The sequence below is a fragment of the Eutrigla gurnardus genome (assembly GCF_963514095.1).
Source record: "Eutrigla gurnardus genome assembly, chromosome: 15".
Taxonomy (NCBI): domain Eukaryota; kingdom Metazoa; phylum Chordata; class Actinopteri; order Perciformes; family Triglidae; genus Eutrigla; species Eutrigla gurnardus.
Window position 1 is genome coordinate 19190752 of NC_139938.1, and position 7123 is coordinate 19197874.

Consider the following 7123-nt stretch of genomic DNA (forward strand, 5'->3'; position numbering starts at 1 on the left):
CACGCAGGATAACAATAGGTACTGTTTGTCTCTGCAAACAGTAGGTGGCTGTGCTTAGCACTGCCTCCCTAACTAGAAAATTCCCCCGCCGGGAAATTTTGAGAGGGAGGCAGTGGGCCGCCGCCCGGGGGTGTGGCCAACATCTGATGCCGAGTGGGGTGTGCCTTCAGAGTTGGCTCATGAGTGGACGTGTCAAATGTGGAGTGGATAAAGCGTCGATGATATACTCCTTCCCGTTCATCAGCTCTGGGGACATCCAAGATGGCCGCCGAGTAGGACGTGTCTTCAGCAAAAGAAACCTGCCGACTGCCAATGCTGTTTGGAGCAAAGCAATGAACACTTACCTCTGTAATATTACATGCTTCCCCTTCATGTTTCCTCTCTTCATTATTGGTTATTAAATTGCATTTCTTGACACATTTCAAATACTTATACAAAGCACTCGTCAAACAAAACATTCTTTTTCATGTGTTTATTTATCTAACAGTCTATGCACTTTCATGATGCGAGTATGCTCAGGGGTCAGAGGGATGTTTGGCTGCGATGATCTTCCATGATGTCTGCAAACACACAAAAACAGACACGATTAAGACTGATAAGTATTACAGCAGCAAGGATTAAGTCAAGTCAAACTCATCCAGATACAATACAGTCATTGAATACACAATGGTAAATGTGCCTTACATGTCTTGTGCTGGGTGGCTGTCTTAGAGGTTTCTAGAGTCTGTTGTGTCACCGATGTGGGTTTCCCTCATACGTGCGTACGTGGCAGAGAGAAGTGTGGTGTAAACAAAAAAAAACAAAGTACAAATTAGTGCAGCACACATTGTTCCATTGGACATTATTACAGTGGTTTGGTGTCACAATGACTCCTTACTTGTCTGCTGGCTTGAAGTGTCTTCATCGGTGTTCCTCTGGAGGTCTTCTTCCTGGGTCTGTTGTTACTCTTCCTAGAACATCAAAAACATTATTTTAATAATTTTTCAAAAGTTTTGTGTAAGCATTTATTCACTCATTCAATGAAGATACACTGGTAAATGTCCCTTACTTGTTCTCTCATGGGATCGTGTCTCCAATGGACAGAGATCTGCTGCAGGTCTTCTTCATGGTGGGGAGTGTCTTCTTCCTGGGAGTCTTCTTTCTAGTTTTCTTTCTGCCCCTGGATTTAAAAGACATAAATAAGTTTACATGTGTTAAAGCATTATGTAAACACTTGACCAGGACATAAAATGTAATGAAATAGTACTTCCCTTTTTTGTGGTCTTCTTCCTGGGAGTCTTTCTGGATCTTTAATCACATCACAGGATATTAAAGACATGGTTAGTAAATTACATGTTTCAAAGCATCATGTAAACAGTTTGCCAAAAAAAGGAATGAAATAATATTTCCCTTTTTTGTGGTCTTCTTTCAAGGGAGTCTTCTTTCTGGATCTCTAATGACAAGATATCAAAGATATGGGTCAATTACATGTTTCAAAGCATCATGTAAACACTGCCAAAAAATGTAATGAAATAATACTTCCCTTTTTTGTGGTCTTCTTTCAAGGGAGTCTTCTTTCTGGATCTCTAATGAAAGGATATAAAAGATATGGGTCAATAACATGTTTCAAAGCATCATGTTTACAATTTGCCAAAAAATGTAATGAAATAATACTTCCCTTTTTTTTTTTTTTTTTTTTTGGTGTTTTTGTGGTTTTTTTTGTTTTGTGTTTTTTTGCTGTGTCCGTCTGGTCCGCTGTCATCTGGTCCGCTGTCATCTGGTCCGCTGTCATCTGGTCCGCTGTCATCTGGTCGTCGTCGTCGTCTTCTTGATTACAAGTCAGCTTACTCCCAGTCACTGCTGTTCAGTTTCCTCCCTGACACTGTGCTGCCTACCCTACCACACCACACCTACAATCAATCCCTGTGGATGTTTTGAGATCCCTGTCCTGCCCTGTCCTGTCCTTCTGAGATATTGCTGACCCCCAAAATAAATAAAGAAACAAACTGAAATTCAACTTTATTACAACATTTCCAGCCAACACATACCACTGTAGTATATTTACAAGAAAAAACAACAAAAAAATAGCAAACTGAAAAATACAGAAGAGAGAAGAAACAATTATAAGGACGAGAGAGACGACATAGAAGCAGCGATGGGAAAAAGCACCCAGAAATCACAAGATAGACAATGAGACAATGTGACGAGATGGATAGGAAATAGCAGAATGGGTTAGCTGGAGAGGCTATTAGTCAGTCAAAATACAATAAACTGGACTGTGGTAACTGTAATATGTTTGGAGAACACCTGATTGAACACATTTATCAGGATGTGATATATAAATGTGATCAATCAGCGTGTTGTTTTCAGTTGTGGAGTCCGCAATTAACTGAGTGTAACCTCTGGACTGAAACAAATCTTTTATACTTTTCTTTCCTTTAGAAAGCAGATCCTCATTGAAGTCCCCGCAAACAACAATGGGCTGGTGATCCAATATGGCCAAGGAGTCCAAGAGGTTTTTCAAGTTTAGTAAAAAGGGTTCTAATCTGAATTGTGGGGGTCTGTAGACAGTCGCTAATAGTACTTTGACTGGAGCCTCAATTTTAACGACAACAAACTCCAAGTCATTGACATCTTGCATGTACCCTCGAGGCTCTGCCTGAACATTGCTACGACAGTACACTGCAACTCCACCTCCATCTTTCCCCGCCAAGTCCACACAGCTGTTGTAAGACAGTTGTCTACTGCGTGTGAACATGTCGTATCCCTCCAGATGGAAAATTGGGGACACAGAGGAGCCTGACAGGTGTGTCTCTGTGAGACACAACACATCTGCTAGTTGGAGTTCGTGATGTGCTTTCAGGTCCACGATGTGAGTTGGAAGCCCTTGCGTGTTGTGATGGACGATCGTCAAAGCCTTTGGAGTTTCCTGTAAACACCCGGAACGAGTCAAAAGGGGTCTGACAGTCTGGAAAGATGCGCGAGTCATACTTTCCAGAGCCGTCTTGATTTTGGGGTCAGCATATATCTTTTTCTCATCAAAGTCCGTGACGGTGAGACCCTGGAGTGAAGTTGTGCGGCTGAGAGCGACATACGCCATTCCTGATTCGAATACACGTTTGAGGCTCACGACCGCCGACGTCATGGTCATGCCTTGCACTTTGTGGGCAGTGCAGGCAAAGGCCAACTTGATGGGAAACTGACGTCGAACAACTCCTCTCTTGCTGTTCAGGTTCTCCTCAGATCTCTCGATGTAGACAGAGTCATCTGAGGGACCCAGCACCTTCTTACGCGATCGCTGTCCTGACGTAGGATTGTCCAGCCGCAGTCCGATCAGCTTGGCAACCTTTGGCCCACGATCACTCATCACAATGTTTGAGATGGTACCAAACGTGCCGTTAACGAGCCCATCCTCCACGTCGAGATTCCTGGTCACCATGACGCGTACTCCAGGAGCAGCAGTTATGCTGTCAGGCAGATCTCGTTTGTGGCCTCTGATGTTGCGAGGCGCCAGCAACATGCAGCCACTCGTGGGGTCTTTCCGGAAGTCTTCGGCTGCAATGTTGATGGCATCCTTGTGGAGGGCGGCTACGGTATCGGCATTGTGACGGTCCACTTCTTTGTTCGTGGCGTAGATGTGGAGCCTGTCCACTGGACAACCTGGAGCACAAGCCGCCGTCTGTGTGAGCAACGCTCTGTCTTCATCGCTCAGACGATCGTCCTTTTGCTTCACTCGCAGACGGTTCAGGAGTTGGGCAAAAGCTCGATCGTCCTTCTGTCTCATGATCTCCGTCAGGTCGACCATTGTGAAGTGGTCCTTCCAGAGATCAAACTCATCCTCCTCGTACACACACAGTGGCTTGGCTCTACCGAGGGGCGGCAGCTGGTAAAAGTCACCTACAGCCAGGACAGACATTCCTCCAAATGGCCTCCGGTTTCCTTTGATCTGCTGCAAACGCCAGTGGACGTAGGCAAACAGCTCTTTGGAAATCATGGACACTTCGTCAATGATGAGAATTTCAGCGTTGGACAGTGCCACCCTGAGGTCATCGAGTGCATTTCCGAGACCCTGATACGGTGGCTTCAAGGACCTCGGAAGCTTGAGGATGGAGTGCAACGTGCTGCCAGAGATGTTGAACGCCGCTGTGCCAGTGAAGGCGGTCAGCAGCACAGCAGGCCGGGACATGTCGCCCTGGTCCCGGAATATTGGCAGCTGACGCAGAATCCTCGACGCTTCCTGGTGAACGCACTTGATGACGTGAGACTTGCCGCAGCCAGCTCCACCCGACAGATAAAAATAAAACGGCTCCGGATTGTGCCCCCAGAGACGCTGAAAGCACCAGCGACGCACACTGTAAAAGATGGAACCCTGAGTGGCGTTCAGACTTTGAAACATCTTTCTTACAAAGTCTGGACTCAACTGCGGTGCGTCGATCCTGGGCACGAAGCCGCTCCCACCTTTCTCGACTTGAAATTCGGGGATGTCTTCGTCGCCCTCGTGCTCTGCGTCAATGGGTTCGCGCTGGTCCAGACACTCCAACCGGTCCACTTCCGCCTCGGGTGCAAAGGTGTTCCAAGCACTAACAACTGGACCGATCTGGCGATACCGTTCCAGCGCCGCATCAATCTTTTTGCCTCGTCCTTCGTATCGTTTCTGGTTGCCATCCACGATGCGTTGGACGTCCATACCCCACTTCTTGCCACACTTGTAAAACTGTTCGTATGTGGGGTATGTTACATCCGTCAGGTCGCCATCAGATCTGTGCGGGAGATAGAGTTTTACAAGTCTCCTGAAAAACTTCTCAGGGGTCTTCTTCTCCGAGAAGCGCGTGTATCTGATGACGGCCGGCTTGCCTGCAGTCCTCTTCTGGATGTAGCCCATGTCATTTCTGAGGGGAATGGCATTCTTACCTTCTGCCTGCAGGCCGTAAACTATCCTGAACTCAGACGCAAACTCGGCCAAGCACATCCCTTCAAACTCTCGACCGAGAGGTCTGTTGAGGTATTTTTCAGGGATCCCTGACATCCACACCTCCTCCGAATCCGGTGACATCTGCCGAAGCCTGCCCATGGGATGACTCATCTTCAGACCGTCCTCATCGGTCTGAAGGAACACGACGGAACGCGAGCACTTCTTCAAAGGTAAACTGCACGTACGAGCCACAGCTTCTTGTGCGCTGACCTCTCTGTTTTTAGCGTAGGCCTGCATGATCTGCTTCATCTCGTCGCGCTTGTTTACCTTTGAGTTCTTGACGTCTTCGATGACTGCGTTGAGGAATTCAGTCATCTCGTGCTCAGGCTTGGAAACATAGGACATCATGTACATTATGCAACTGTAGTCGTCCACAACGTACTGGATGTCCATGTTGGCGTTCCATGCTCGGAGCAGGTCCGGATTGTAACCGTTGACCCAGCACTCGTTTGGATCGCGCTTCAGCATGACTACACTGCCGCTCGTCAGATCTTCGACGTAGCCGATGTACTCTTCGTGTGTCAGCTTGCAGTGGTGGAGCAGGTCTGCCAAGCTGCTGAATGAGGCGCTTGGATCCATGAGAGCATCCCTAACAGGCTTCAGCTTCTCCTTTGCTTCCCTCTGCATCCTGGCGAATTCCCGTTTCATTCTCTTCTGCTCTTCTTCGGGATTCTGTGATTGGCCCTGTGCGGTGTCAACAGTGGCAGGCCTGGTGATGAGAGTTTCGCTCATGGGCAGTTTAGGAAAGCCAAATCTACAGGAAACGTTGCCTTTTTTGCACGACTTTGAATGTTTCCTGCTGTGCATCTGAACTTCCGACACAATTTGGTGGAGTTCTGGGTCTGCCTCGGGGTCAGGCATCTTGCACGAAACGTGACGATCTATGAATTTGAAGACGGTGGAGTCGAGGTGTTCTTCAAATTTGGGGGCATCCTTGATCCAAACCAGCATGTGAATGTGCGGGCTTCCTCTGGCTTGAAACTCAACACGGTAAAAGTAATCTTCTACTTCACCGATGGGCTGTGCTGGTGAGAGGATGAGGTTCGACATCAGAGCATCTACTCTTTTTTCAAACATGCGCATAACCGTAATGGGGTTACTGCGCAAAATTTCACATTTGGCAATCCAATCCAGCTCTGAAAAGTCTACTCGTTCTCCCTGCTGAGCTTTAATGACCTCAATGAATTCAGGCCATCTCATCTCAGCAGCGGAGAACGTGAGAAAAAAGGTTGGGGTGCCAATCTGTCTCACCATGGCGTGGACATCTCTCAGGGCTTTGTTCCAATAAGCTGGTGTGCCTCTAAGGGGTTGCATAAATCGCGTGGCGTCTTGGTTCATAATTAGTCCCTCAACCTCATCCCTATCCTGGAGCATAACATTGCTAATTCGACGCCCGTCTGCAGTTTTGGACTTTCCTTTGCGCATTTGTATGGACATGCTGTTGCTGGCCATGTGTGTCTCCGTTACAAACTGCGCAAAGAAAAGGTAGCTTTGGTCACTGGCGAATCGTATGTCTGCAGCCAATAATCTACTATTGAAATACAAGCTGGGAGACAGAGAAATTTCTCTGGCCTCGTCCAGCGTGTTTTCTCCTGTTGGAAATTGCACAGGAAAGGCCATGGCTTCTAGTTTCGGTATGGTGAAGAATCCCACAGGTGTGTTACCTTGGGCAGGTGCAACGCTGAAGATTCCATCGCCATACGAAAGGATTTCCTGTGCAATGTCCGGTGGCTGCATGCAGGTGTCCAGAGCCAGACCAGGCCTCAGCTCCTCCTTTTCCTCCACCGCCTCCTTGGGCTGCTGGCTTTGCCCAGCTGTGGACTGGCCTGGCTCGTTTTGGCTGCTGAACACCTCTTCTAAGTCTATGTCTAAAATTTGGGGTTGCTCATCTACATCATCTACAAGGTCAAAACTCACATCCTCATCAACAGACACATCCGCATACTCCGAATGACACTCTTTGAGTTTAGCCAGAGAAGCTAACACATTCTTCATGCTGACGGTGTAAAAGTGCTGGTGTCCTTTAAATCTAATATGCCGCTTTAATTTAACCTGAAGTAGCTGCGCTTCGTCTCTGGACCTAGGAAGGCTGTTCACGGTCGCTTGGACCTCCGACGGCACGCACACAACAGCTCCGTGCACAGCCCTCTGTTGGCCCTTCGGCAAAGCAAC

The 7123-nt window shown here is 47.7% G+C and overlaps 1 long non-coding RNA gene across 1 annotated transcript; it reads right to left on the reverse strand.

Moving 5' to 3' along the window:
- Positions 1-465: 465 nt before the first annotated feature.
- On the reverse strand, positions 466-1103 carry LOC311025576. Its single transcript, XR_014598398.1, has 3 exons — positions 1049-1103; positions 685-950; positions 466-560 (listed from the first exon to the last, which is right to left on the reverse strand). It is a non-coding gene; the product is annotated as an uncharacterized lncRNA (long non-coding RNA).
- Between the last annotated feature and the right edge of the window lie 6020 nt (positions 1104-7123).